Source organism: Gorilla gorilla, chromosome X, assembly GCF_029281585.2.
Source record: "Gorilla gorilla gorilla isolate KB3781 chromosome X, NHGRI_mGorGor1-v2.1_pri, whole genome shotgun sequence".
NCBI classification, from domain to species: Eukaryota; Metazoa; Chordata; class Mammalia; order Primates; family Hominidae; genus Gorilla; species Gorilla gorilla.
In genome coordinates this window covers 119,767,066-119,780,911 of record NC_073247.2, presented here as the reverse complement: position 1 = coordinate 119,780,911, position 13,846 = coordinate 119,767,066, and the positions used below count along the sequence as shown (strand labels likewise).

The window sequence follows — 13,846 nt, the reverse complement described above, 5'->3', positions numbered from 1 at the left end:
GGTGGTATCACATCATGGTTTTGATTTGCATCTCGTGGTTATTAGTGATGTTGAACATTTTTTCATATGTTTGTTAGCCATTTATGCACCTGTGTATCTCCACTGGTGGTAGCAGGGGAGTAAAGTGGACTCTGTGAGGGTCCTTGGTTGTAGTTCTGTTTAGTGCACTGGTTTTGTGTTGGTTGGCCTCCAGCCAGGAGGTGGTGCTTTCAAGACAGTGTCAGCTGCGGTAGTATAGGGAGGATATAAGCTTGCCCTAGGGTCAGGTGGATAAGTATTCGGGGTGTCTCAGGCAGAGGGTGGGGCCATAGAGCTTTAAAGAGATTATGCCCTTTGTCTTCAGCTACCAGGGTGGGTTGAGAAAGACCATAAGGTGGGGGCACGGTTGGTTGTGTCTGAGCTCAGACTCTCCTTAGGCAGAGCTTGCTGTGGCTGCTGTGGCGGATGGGAGTGTGGTTACCAGGCCAATGGAATTACGTTCCCAGGGGGACTATTATCTGGGGACCTGCCCCAATAATCACGTAGGTTCTTTTCTATTTTCCTAAGCATTGGCTGGCTTGAGAAATAAAAGGACAGAGCACAAAAGAGAGAAATTTTAAAGCTGGGTGTTCGGGGGAGATATCACACGTTGGTAGGATCCATGATGCCCCACAAGCCACAAAAACCAGCAAGTTTTTATTAGGGAGTTTCAAAAGGGGAGGGAGTATACGAATAGGTGTGGGTGACAGACATCAAGTACTTAACAAGGTAATAGAATATCACAAGGCAAGTGGAGGCAGGGCGAGATCACAGGACTACAGGACCTAAGCGAAATTAAAATTGCTAATGAAGTTTCGGGCACCATTGTCATTGATAACATCTTATCAGGAGACAGGGTTTTGAGATCAACCGGTCTGACCAAAGTTTATTAGGCGGGAATTTCCTCTTCCTAATAAGCCTGGGAGCGCTATGGGAGACTGGAGTTTATTTCACCTCTGCAATCTCGACCATAAGAGACAGGTATGCCCTGGGGGGGCCAGTTCAGAGACCTACCCCTAGGTGCGCATTCTCTTTCTCAGGGACGTTCCATGCTGAGAAAAGGAATTCAGTGATAATTCTCCTATTTGCTTTTGAAAGAAGAGAAATATGGCTCTGTTCTGCCCGGCTCACCGGCGGTCAGAGTTTAAGGTTATCTCTCTTATTCCCTGAACAATTGCTGTTATCCTGTTCTTTTTTCAGGGTGCCCACATTTCATATAGCTCAAACACACATGCTGTACAATTTGTGTACTTAACGCAATTATTACAGGGTCCTGAGATGATACACATCCTTCTCAGCTGACAGGATTAAGAGATTAAAGCAAAGACAGGCATAGGAAATCACAAGGATATTGATTGGGGAAGTGATGTGTCCATGAAATCTTTACAATTTATGTTTAGAGATTGCAGTAAAGACAGGCATAAGAAATTACAAAAGTATTAATTTGGGGAACTAATAAATGTCCATAAAATCTTCACAATCCACATTCTTCTGTCATGGCTTTAGCCGGTCCCTCCATTTGGGGTCCCTGACTTCCCGCAACAGACTATGGCTGTCTCTGCTGTGTCATACAGGTCACCAGGGAAGTGGGGGAAAGCAGCAGTGACAGGTCTCACCGGGCTCCCACACAGCCTAAAAGGCCAGTCTTACTTCCACCATGCCCCCGCCAACTGCACTGAGTTTGTTCCCAGGCAGCTGGTGAGCAGGGCTGAGAACTTGCCCCAGGCTACAAGCCTCCCCACTGAGAAAGCAAGTAGGGCTTTCAGGGTTCATGCTTCCCTGCCTGCCACAGTTACCTTGCTTGTATCCACACTCCCCGTTTGCTCCCTCCCATGGATTCTGTCCAGGAAACTTTGCATTCAGTCAAAATTGTTACCCAGTTCAGCTAGAAGTTTCCTTCTCCCTGTGGGCTTTCCCCAATTCCACTGACAGCCCACCCCATGGATTCCTGTGAGACAAAGTCAGGAATGGCTTCCCTGGGGACTGACAGTGCCCACAGGGCTCTTCCCATTGCCTCCTATATCCCTGTATTTTGCTCAGCTCTCTAAATTCAACTCAGCTCCAGGTAAGGTCAAATCCTTCTCCCGTGATCTGGATCTTCAGGATCCCCAGTGAGGATATGTGTTTAGGGGCAAATGTTCCCCCTCTCACACTTTGGGCACTCACAGTTTTTCATCTGTCTCACAGAGCCTGCAGCAGCAAGCCACTTCTTTCAAAGGGTCTGTGGATTCTCTCAGCTTTCCTGGTATGTTCCTGCAGTAGTTCTTGGAGCAAAAGTTCATGATTTGAGTCTCCTCTGCACACTACCCTGTCCATCCAAGTGGGAGATGCAAGTTAGTCCTTCCTCCTACCTGCCATTTTTCCTGATGCAATATTTTTGTGCCTTTAAATTTAGGGACACTTATTTCTTTACTCTTTTTTGTTTTTGTGTTTTTAGACTGGGTCTCACTCTGTTGCCCAGGCTGGAGTGAAGTTTTTTTGTTTTGTTTTGTTTTGTTTTGTTTTGGTTTTGGTTGGTTGTTTAAGAGACAGACAGGTTGGAGTATAGTGGCTATTCACAGGAATGATCATAGTGCACTACATCCTCAAACTCCTTGGACTCAAATGGTCTTCCTGCTTCAGCCTCCTGAGTAGCTGTGACTATAGGCACATGCTACCACATTTGGTTACATTTTTTTATATTTCTGCAGTGGAGCAGAAGTATATATTCTGGGCGAGGACAATGTTGAAAGCTATGCTATCTAATAGAACTCTCTGTGGTGATGTAAATTTTCTGTCTGCACTATCTGATATGTTAGCCACTAGCCACATGTAGCTATTGAGCACTTAAAATGTGGCTGGTGCAAGTGAGAGCTGATTTAAAATTTTTATTTAATTTCAGTTAATTTAAATTTCAACAATCACCTGTGGCTAGTGGCTACTATATTAAGCTGCACGAGTCTAGAGAGTGGACATGAAAGAGGATGTCTAAAATGGAGGCAGGTCAAGGTCATTATGTTTCAAAAAGTCAGGAACTGCTAGGCCAATGGTTTGGAGTAATAAACCATTTGGACTTTGAAACCCCCCAGGACAATGAGATGAATGTTGGCAAGGAAAGATATGTGTTAGAGGCCAAAAGGCCTGGATTACTTTGGGGGCATGACCAGTGGCCAGGCAACAGAGATGAGCTGTGGTAAGTGATTGATTCATCTGGCATAGGTTAAAGTGGTGGTTCCAGCAAGGAAGACAAACAACGGCCTGGAAACAGCCTCAGGAAATCTAGAGAATGCCAGCCCCTTCTCCAGTCCCTGTATTAGAATGGGCATCCTCCACTCTCCACTACTCCAACAGCGTCCTTAGAGAAAAGTTGAGTCAAGTAAGGCAAGGAGGCACAAGTAGCATTTGGTGACAAGGGTGAGCATGTAAGACAGCTTGTTTATCACACAACAAAGAATCTGGGGAACATAGTAGAAATATTTATGAGGAAAGGAAGACATGGAAAGAAGGGCTGGGATAAGAAGCACATCCTATAGGAATATGAGAGACAATGGAAGCAAAACTGCTCTCCAAAAGTCTGCCCAGGTGGCAGTAGAGCTGTCTATTTTTCTCCTTGGAAAAAGGTTCTGTTGCCCTAATTATACAGCTTTGGAAACTTTTTGGCAGGAAGATTAACTTTTTGGAAGCAAGCAATGTATATTACATTTTTCATAAAAATTAACATTTTGTTTAACAAATGTTTTTTATTGTAAAATACACTTAACATGAAATTTACCAATTTAACCATTTTAAAGTGTACAATTCAGTGGCACTTAGTATATTCATAATCAATAAATGGTTTTGAACATAAAAAGGATGTGGCGGGCATTTGTAGTGGTAGCCAGTGATAGGACTCTAGTGGGCTTCACTGTTATCAAGGTTCCAAATGAAATGAAAGTATAATGTCAAGATACTTCAGATTCAGTGCTGGCTGAAGTGCAGGTGATACAGAAGCAGGTGGTGATTCTGGTTTATAGGCACTGAGCTGGGTACAAATACTTTGTTCACTCAAAAATGTTGTATAAGTGAATATTGAGTCCAGTTCTCTCCTTTTGCTTCTGAAGAGCACAGTAACACATTATTCTGAGCCACAGAAGTTAATTAACCCTCTATTAGTCTTGTTTTCTCATGTATAAAATTGACTAATATTAATAGTTCCAGAACTGTCATGAAGATTAAATATATGTAGAATGTGTTAGCACAGTGCCTGACACATACTATACTCTTAATAAATGGTAGCTATTATCATTATTATGTTATGGGACTGATCCAACTCTGCCTTTTATTAGAGCTATTAGAACAATGGTCATATCCCCTCTGTTGAACTAATCTTATTAAGGGCAGGGACGGTACACACTGATCTTTTCATACTCCATAGGTTCAACACATAGTAGGAAGTACAGACACATTTGTTGAGTGGAATGATTGTTTTATGTCTACCTCTTCCTTCTTCCTCTACCTCTAGCTGAAGTCTGTATGAAGATGTTTGATTGTTAAGAGCACAGGTTTTAGAGTCAGATATAGGGTTGAATTTTGGCTCTGCCACTTACTACCTGTATGGCCTTTGGCATATTACTTGATGGCTCTGAGTCTCATAAGTAACATCAAGAAAATAAATATCTACTTCATAGAATTAGATAAGAAAATTTAGTAATGTACCATGCCTGTACAAGTATTAGTAGCTTATTATTATTAATATTAACAGTAATAATTTCTATTAATATTATTGATATGGTTTGGATCTGTGTCCCTGCCCAAATTTCACGTCAAATTGTAAGGTGATTGGATCATGGGGACAGTTTCTCCTGAATGATTTATCACCATCCCTCTTGGTACTGTCCTCAAAATAGTGAGTTTGTTCTCATGAGATATGGTCATTTAAAAGTGTGTGGCACCTCTCCCTTCAATCTCTCTTCCTCCTGCTCCAGCCAGGTGGCATGCCAGCCCCCCCTTTGCCTTCCACCATGATTGTAACTTTCCTGAGGCCTCCCCAGAAGCCAAGCAGATGCCAGCATCATGCTTCCTATACAGTGTGCAGAACCATGAGTCTGGTCTAGGTTCATGGTTCATAAAATCTCTTTTCTTTATAAATTATCCAGTCTCAGGTATTTCTTTATGGCAATGCAAGAATGGGCTAATGCAATTATTAATATCTGTTTATTTTGGAAAAGGGGGCATAGCCCCAGCTCATTCTAATGGGGATTAAGGAGTGGTTTGGTGAGGTGGGGCATGAGACATTCCCACTAGGGAATGGAACATGTTACTGCACCTCCAACTCATTCAAGGAAGGTTTTCTAGAGTTAGAAAAGCAAGAAAGACACAGGAGAGTAAGAGAAACTGGATCAACTATAAATAAAACTGGCAAGTAGGTGACACTTGTTAGTGGTGTGCACCTTCTTTCCCCAGGCCATTACCTCCTTTTCCAGTTTAGGCACTTACAGATATGCCCAGACCAAGCCTGCCATGCTGTCTACCAGTGCTCCAGAACCTCCTCTTCCCCTCTCCTCTTCTAACTACTAAAAGTCACTTGTTCTGTAAGTTCTAGACTCCTGGGAAACAGTCAGGAGCTAATATGCTAACCTAATTAGAGGTCAGGTGTTAACAGGCTGCAAATAGTTTCTTGTTTCTTCACCATACAGTGCTTTCAACCACCTTATCTCATGAGACTTGTGGTGAAAACTGAAGGCCTGGGAATGTGGAAAGGATCAGGTCTTTGAGCAAGGAAAACTTTCCCATGCTGCATAGGCAACTGCTTACTAAGCCCTTGGGTAGAGTGAGCCTTGAAAAAAAGAAAAAGAATATGAAGTGAAATGAGCAGGCCCTTCCCAGTAAACTCCTTTGATGTCCTCAAAGTGGTAACAACCACAATAAACACCTCGAAGTTGCTACCACCCCCATTAGTGTTTACACATTATTCTTGTCGACAGTATCTTTTCTGATCTTCTCTCTCTTAAGGATTTCCTAACCCATGCTTGCCTCAGATCCAGAGTCACTGCCACCTGCAGTTGCCACAAACTGGTAGACCAGTCTTTCGCTTTCTATCATCTTTGAGACTCAATTCCAATTGTAGGCTTGCCTTTCACCAGCCATCTATCACCAATGAACATTTATTGAGCACCTAACGGGTGTAAGGCCCTGTCTTTCCTTCCTGGCTACTACTGAGACTGTATAGTGAATGTACGGAGTTTTATTCACAAATGTGCCACCAGTTATCCCACAGATAGAGACATGTTTAGGCTATTTTTTCCATGAAATATGCAACTTTCAATTGATTTACCCACCTGGTTCCTTTTTTTGAAAAGTGTACAAACGAAGAGTCCAAGGACTGGGTTCCAAGATGGCCGAATAGGAACAGCTCCAGTCTACAGCTCCCAGCGTGAGTGACGCAGAAGATGGGTGATTTCTGCAATTACAACTGAGCTTTGAAGAGAGTAGTGGTTCTCCCAGCATGGAGTTGGAGATCTGAGAACGGATAGACTGCCTCCTCAAGTGGGTCCCTGACCCCCGAATAGCCTAATTGGGAGGCACCCCACAGTAGGGGCAGGCTGACACCCCCCACGGCCGGGTACCCCTCTCAGACGAAGCTTCCAGAGGAACGATCAGGCAGCAACATTTGCCGTTCAGCAATATTCGCTGTTCTGCAGCCCCTGCTGCTGATACCCAGGCAAACAGGGTCTGGAGTGCACCTCCAGCAAACTCCAACAGACCTGCAGCTGAGGGTCCTGACTGTTAGAAGGAAAACTAACAAACAGAAAGGACATCCACACCAAAATCCCATCTGTACGTCACCATCATCAAAGACCAAAGGTAGATAAAGCCACAAAGATGGGGAAAAAAAACAGCAGAAAAGCTGAAAATTCTAAAAATCAGAGTGTCTCTCCCCCTCCAAAGGAACACAGCTCCTCGCCAGCAATGGAACAAAGCTGGACAAAGAATGACTTTGACGAGTTGAGAGAAGAAGGCTTCAGACGATCAAACTTCTTTGAGCTAAAGGAGGAAGTTCGAACCTATTGCAAAGAAGCTAAAAACCTTGAAAAAAGATTAGACAAATGGCTAACTAGAATATCCAGTGTAGAGAAGTCCTTAAATGACCTGATGGAGCTGAAAACCATGGCATGAGAACTACGTGATGAATGCACAAGCTTCAGTAGCTGATTCTATCAACTGGAAGAAAGGGTATCAGTGATGGAAGATCAAATGAACGAAATGAAGCGAGAAGAGAAGTTTAGAGAAAACAGAGTAAAAAGAAATGAACAAAGGCTCCAAGAAATATGGGACTATGTGAAAAGACCAAATCTACATCTGATTGGTGTACCTGAAAGTGACGGGGAGAATGGAACCAAGTTGGAAAACACTCTGCAGGATATTATCCAAGAGAACTTCCCCAACCTAGCAAGGCAGGCCAACATTCAAATTAGGGAAATACAGAGAACGCCACAAAGATACTCCTCGAGAAGAGCAACTCCAAGACACATAATTGTCAGATTCACCAAAGTTGAAATTAAGAAAAAAATGTTAAGCACAGCCAGAGAGAAAGGTCAGGTTACCCACAAAGGGAAGCCCATCAGACTAACAGCTGATCTCTCTGCAGAAACCCTACAAGGCAGAAGAGAGTGGGGGCCAATATTCAACGCTCTTAAGGAAAAGAATTTTCAACCCAGAATTTCATATCCAGCCAAACTAAGCTTCATAAGTGAAGGAGAAATAAAAGCCTTTACAGACAAACAAATGCTGAGAGATTTTGTCACCACCAGGCCTGCCGTAAAAGAGATCCTGAAGGAAGCACTAAACATGGAAAGGAACAACTGGTACCAGCCACTGCAAAAACATGCCAAATTGTAAAGACCATCGAGGCTAGGAAGAAACTGCATCAACTAACAGGCAAAATAACCAGCTAACATCATAATGACAGGATCAAATTCACACATAACAATATTAAACTTAAATGTAAATGGGCTAAATTCTCCAATTAAAAGACACAGACTGGCAAACTGGATAAAGAGTCAAGACCCATCCATGTGCTGTATTCAGGAGACCCATCTCACATGCAGAGACACACATAGGCTCAAAATAAAGGGATGGAGGAAGATCTACCAAGCAAATGGAAAACAAAAAAAAAAAGGCAGGGGTTGCAATCCTAGTCTCTGATAAAACAAACTTTAAACCAACAAAGATCAAAAGAGACAAAGAAGGCCATTACATAATGGTAAAGGGATCAATTCAACAAGAAGAGCTAACTATCCTAAATATATATGCACCCAAGACAAGATCACCCAGATTCGTAAAGCAAGTCCTTAGAGACCTACAAAGAGACTTACACTCCCACACAATAATAATGGGAGACTTTAACACCCCACTGTCAACATTAGACAGATCAGCGAGACCAAAAGTTAACAAGGATATCCAGAAATTGAACTCAGCTCTGCACCAAGCGGACCTAATAAACATCTACAGAACTCTCCACCCCAAATATACATTCTTCTCAACACCACATTGCACTTATTCCAAAATTGACCACATAGTTGGAAGTAAAGCACTCCTCAGCAAATGTAAAAGAACAGAAATTATAATAAAGTGTCTCTCAGACCACAGTGCAATCAAACCAGAACTCAGGATTAACAAACTCACTCAAAACCATTCAACTACGTGGAAGCTGAACAACCGGCTCCTGAATGACTACTGGGTACATAAGAAAATGAAGGCAGAAATAAGGATGTTCTTTGAAACCAACAAGAACAAAGACACAACATACCAGAATCTCTGGGACACATGTAAAGCAGTGTGTAGAGGGAAATTTATAGCACTTAATGCCCACAAGAGAAAGCAGGAAAGATCTAAAATTGACATCCTAACATCACAATTAAAAGAACTAGAGAAGCAAGAGCAAACACATTCAAAAGCTAGCAGAAGGCAAGAAATAACTAAGATCAGAGCAGAACGGAAGGAGCTAGAGACACAAAAAAACCCTTCAAAAAATCAGTGAATCCAGGAGCTGGTTTTCTGAAAAGATCAACAAAATTGATAGACCACTAGCAAGACTAATAAAGAAGAAAAGAGAGAAGAATCAAATAGATGCAATAAAAAATGATAAAGGGGATATCACCACCGATCCCACAGAAATACAAACTACCATCAGAGAATACTACAAACACCTCTATGCAAATAAACTAGAAAATCTAGAAGAAATGGATAAATTCCTCGACACATACACCCTCCCAAGACTAAACCATGAAGAAGTTGAATCCCTGAATAGAACAATAACAGGCTCTGAAATTGAGGCAATAATTAATAGCCTACCAACCAACAAAAGTCCAGGACCAGATGGATTCACAGCCGAATTCCACCAGAGGTACAAGGAGGAACTGGTACCATTCCTTCTGAAACTATTCCAATCAATAGAAAAAGAGGGAATCCTCCCTAACTCATTTTATGAGGCCAGCATCATCCTGATACTAAAGCCTGGCAGAGACACAACAACAAAAAAAGAGAATTTTAGACCAATATCCCTGATGAACATCAATGCAAAAATCCTCAATAAAATACTGGCAAACCGAATCCAGCAGCACATCAAAAACCTTATCCACCATGATCAAGTGGGCTTCATCCCTGGGATGCAAGGCTGGTTCAACATTCACAAATCAACAAACGTAATCCAGCATATAAACAGAACCAAAGACAAAAACCACATGATTATCTCAATAGATGCAGAAAAGGCCTTGGACAAAATTCAACAGCCCTTCAGGCTAAAAACTCTCAATAAATTAGGTACTGATTGGACGTATCTCAAAATAATAAGAGCTATCTATGACAAACCCACAGCCAATATCATACTGAATGGGCAAAACCTGGAAGCATTCCCTTTGAAAACTGGCACAAGACAGGGATGCCCTCTCTCACCACTCCTATTCAACATAGTGTTGGAAGTTCTGGCCAGGGCAATTAGGCAGGAGAAGGAAATAAAGGGTATTCAATTAGGAAAAGAGGAAGTCAAATTGTCCCTGTTTGCAGATGACATGATTGTATATTTAGAAAACCCCATCGTCTCAGCCCAAAATCTCCTTAAGCTGATAAGCAACTTCAGCAAAGTCTCAGGATACAAAATCAATGTGCAAAAATCACAAGCATTCTTATACACCAATAACAGACAAACAGAGAGTCAAATCATGAGTGAACTCCCATTCACAATTGCTTCAAAGAGAATAAAATACCTAGGAATCCAACTTACAAGGGATGTGAAGGACCTCTTCAAGGAGAACTACAAATCACTGCTCAAGGAAATAAAAGAGGATACAAACAAATGGAAGAACATTCCATGCTCATGGGTAGGAAGAATCAATATCGTGAAAATGGTCATACTGCCCAAGGTAATTTATAGATTCAATGCCATCCCCATCAAGCTACCAATGACTTTCTTCACAGAATTGGAAAAAACTATTTAAAAGTTCGTATGGAACCAAAAAAGAGCCCACATTGCCAAGACAATCCTAATCAAAAAGAACAAAGCTGGAGGCATCATGCTACCTGACTTCAAACTACATTACAAGGCTACAGTAACCAAAACAGCATGGTACTGGTACCAAAACAGAGATATAGACCAATGGAATAGAACAGAGCCCTCAGAAATAATACCACACATCTACAACCATCTGATCTTTGACAAACCTGACAAAAACAAGCAATGGGGAAAGGATTCCCTATTTAATAAATGCTGCTGGGAAAACTGGCTAGCCATATGTAGAAAGCTGAAACTGGATCCCTTCCTTACACCTTACACAAAAATTAATTCAAGATGGATTAAAGACTTAAATGTTAGATCTAACACCATAAAAACCCTAGAAGAAAACCTAGGCAATACCATTCAGGACATGGGCATGGGCAAGGACTTCATGACTAAAACACCAAAAGCAATGGCAACAAAAGACAAAATTGACAAATGTGATCTAATTAAACTAAAGAGCTTCTGCACAGCAAAAGAAACTACCATCAGAGTGAACAGGCAACCTACAGAATGGGAGAAAATTTTTGCAATCTACTCATCTGACAAAGGGCTAATATCCAGAATCTACAATGAACTCAAACAAACTTACAAGAAAAAAACAAACAGCCCCATCAAAAAGTGGGCGAAGGACATGCAAAGACACTTCTCAAAAGAAGACATTTATGCAGCCAAAAGACACATGAAAAAATGCTCATCATCACTGGCCATCAGAGAAATGCAAATCAAAACCACAGTGAGATACCATCTCACACCAGTTAGAATGGCGATCATTAAAAAGTCAGGAAACAACAGGTGCTGGAGGGGATGTGGAGAAATAGGAACACTTTTACACTGTTGGTGGGACTGTAAGCTAGTTCAACCATTGTGGAAGTCATTGTGGCGATTCCTCAGGGATCTAGACCTAGAATTATCATTTGACCCAGCCATCCCATTACTGGGTATATAGCCAAAGGGTTATAAAACATGCTGCTATAAAGACACATGAACACGTATGTTTATTGCGGCACTATTCACAATAGCAAAGACTTGGAACCAACCCAAATGTCCAACAATGATAGACTGGATTAAGAAAATGTGGCACATATACACCGTGGAATACTATGCAGCCATAAAAAATGATGAGTTCATGTCCTTTGTAGGGACATGGATGAAGCTGGAAACCATCATTCTCAGCAAACTATCGCAAGGACAAAAAACCAAACACCTCATGTTCTCACTCATAGGTGGGAATTGAACAATGAGAACACATGGACACAGGAAAGGGAACATCACACACCGGGGCCTGTTGTGGGGTGGGGGGAGGGAGGAGGGATAGCATTTGGAGATATACCTAATGCTAAATGACGAGTTAATGGGTGCAGCACACCAACATGGCACATGTATACATATGTAACAAACCTGCGCGTTGTGCACATGTACCCTAAAACTTAAAGTATAACAAAAAAGAGAGAACAAATCCTTGTGCCTTAAAAAAAGAGAGAGAGAGCTCATATGGAGATGCATTTATATCTCCCCAATTTAGACATTTTAAATAGAGGTACTTTGCATAAAATGAGTTTTCAATGTGGATTTCATAACACTTGAATGCTAAAGAGCTTTTGCTTTAAAAAAAATCCCACATACATATTGTGATGATTAATTTTATATGTCAATTTGGCTAGGCCATGGTACCCAGATATTTTGTCGAGTATTATTCTAGATGTTTCTGTGAAAGCACTTTTTAGGTGAAATTAACATTTTAATCAGTACATTTTGAGTAAAGTAGATTATCATCCATAGTATGGTTTGGCTTCATCCAGTCACTTGAAAGCCTTAATAGAAAAAGACTGACTTCCTCAGAAAAGGGAGTTCTACCACCAGACAACCTTCAGGCTCAAAGCACAACATTGACTCTTTCCCAATTCTCTAGCCTGCCGGCCTACCATTCAGGTTTTGGACTTGCCAGCCTCCATAACTGCATAAGCCAATTTTTAAAAATAAATCTGTTTCTGGCTCTGGCTCTCTCTCTCTCTCTCTACACACACACACACGCACACACACACACACACACGCAATTAGTTCTGTTTCTCAGGAGAAACTTGACTAACATGATAACACTTTTTTTTAATTAATGTGATTATGGTGGACTTGAAGTCAGACACATTTGAGTTTTGAATTGGGCCTTTGCCATATTTTTTTACCCTAACTATATTGGACCTCTTCCATTTCCTCATCTGCGAAAATACGAGTAATAATCTGGATCTCTCACAGCTGTTGTGCAGATTAAAAGAATTTGTGCATACTCAGCACAATGCTTAGTACTCAATAATTGCTAAGCATGAGTTATTGTTATTGATAATGTTTCCACTTAAAATGAAAATTGTCTTCCTAAACTTGTTACACAGAAGCAACTTTAGGGACTGCCACATTTATTCCTCCTCTTCATGACTCCTTGAAATGTGTTTTGATCCTAAGACATCCGTCTTGAGTTGCATATTTTTCAAATATTCCTGCAGAATGAAAACTAACAGTTACAACTTACTTGAGCTTCTGTAATTTGCAATTTGGATCTTTTAAGCCTCCATAGAGCAATTTCAAAGCTGAAGCTTCCAGTTTTGTCTCACTAAATTCCAGTTCAGTGAGCCACTGACTGGTGCTAAGAACAGCTGCTAGAGCCCCACAAGAAGCAGAAGAGATAAGGCACTGGTACAACCTTTAGAGAACAGAAGAATGACCTCATTACCACATTCATGCTCTCCCCCAACAGAAATAGAAATTGACCCCCAAAATAAGAATATCAAATAACAAATTATCCTGCTACAATTACCTCAATGTCTGTAATACACAGTTGGGCTGTTTTAATCCTTCACACAGAAGCTTCATTCCTGAATCTTCGAGGGTATTTTTTACAAATTCTAAATCTGTCAGATGCTGGCTAGTTTCAAATACTGAGGAGAGGTCCCTACCACAAGAAGCTGTGAGGCGACAGAAAATCAGTCTGTGTGGAGAAAAAATACATTTCAGAAACCAACAAAAAAAATAAGAGATATCTTTAGAGGTACTTGTTAGCACCTTGCTGATGTAATAAATTATTTCAATTCATTCAATAATTAATATATTGGGTGCTTACCACTGTGCTAGATGCTGAAAACACAAAGATAATTAAGACACAGACTAAACCCTCAAGGAATCCCCAGTTGATGGAGAAAAATGACGAGAAAATCACAGATTACAATACAGTGTGAAAAGTACTGCCAGACATATGCACAAGTTGTTATGGGGACACAAAAAGGTTGCACAATTCAGCCTAGCTTGAGGTGGGGTCTGGAGAATCAG

The 13,846-nt window shown here is 41.2% G+C and overlaps 1 long non-coding RNA gene across 2 annotated transcripts in view; it reads right to left on the bottom strand.

Moving 5' to 3' along the window:
• Nucleotides 1–536: 536 nt before the first annotated feature.
• The window catches only part of LOC129529684 (uncharacterized), a 62,278-nt gene continuing 48,968 nt past the window's right edge, over nt 537–13,846 (bottom strand). Inside the window, exons 7-9 of one of the 2 annotated variants that reach the window (XR_010132553.1) lie at nt 13,338–13,508; nt 6,315–6,436; nt 537–5,812 (exon numbers count right to left, since the gene is read on the bottom strand). This is a non-coding gene — a long non-coding RNA (uncharacterized lncRNA). Of the gene's footprint in view, nt 5,813–6,314; nt 6,437–11,126; nt 13,021–13,337; nt 13,509–13,846 lie in introns of those variants that run through there. The other variant, XR_008675227.2, reaches the window with a different exon arrangement.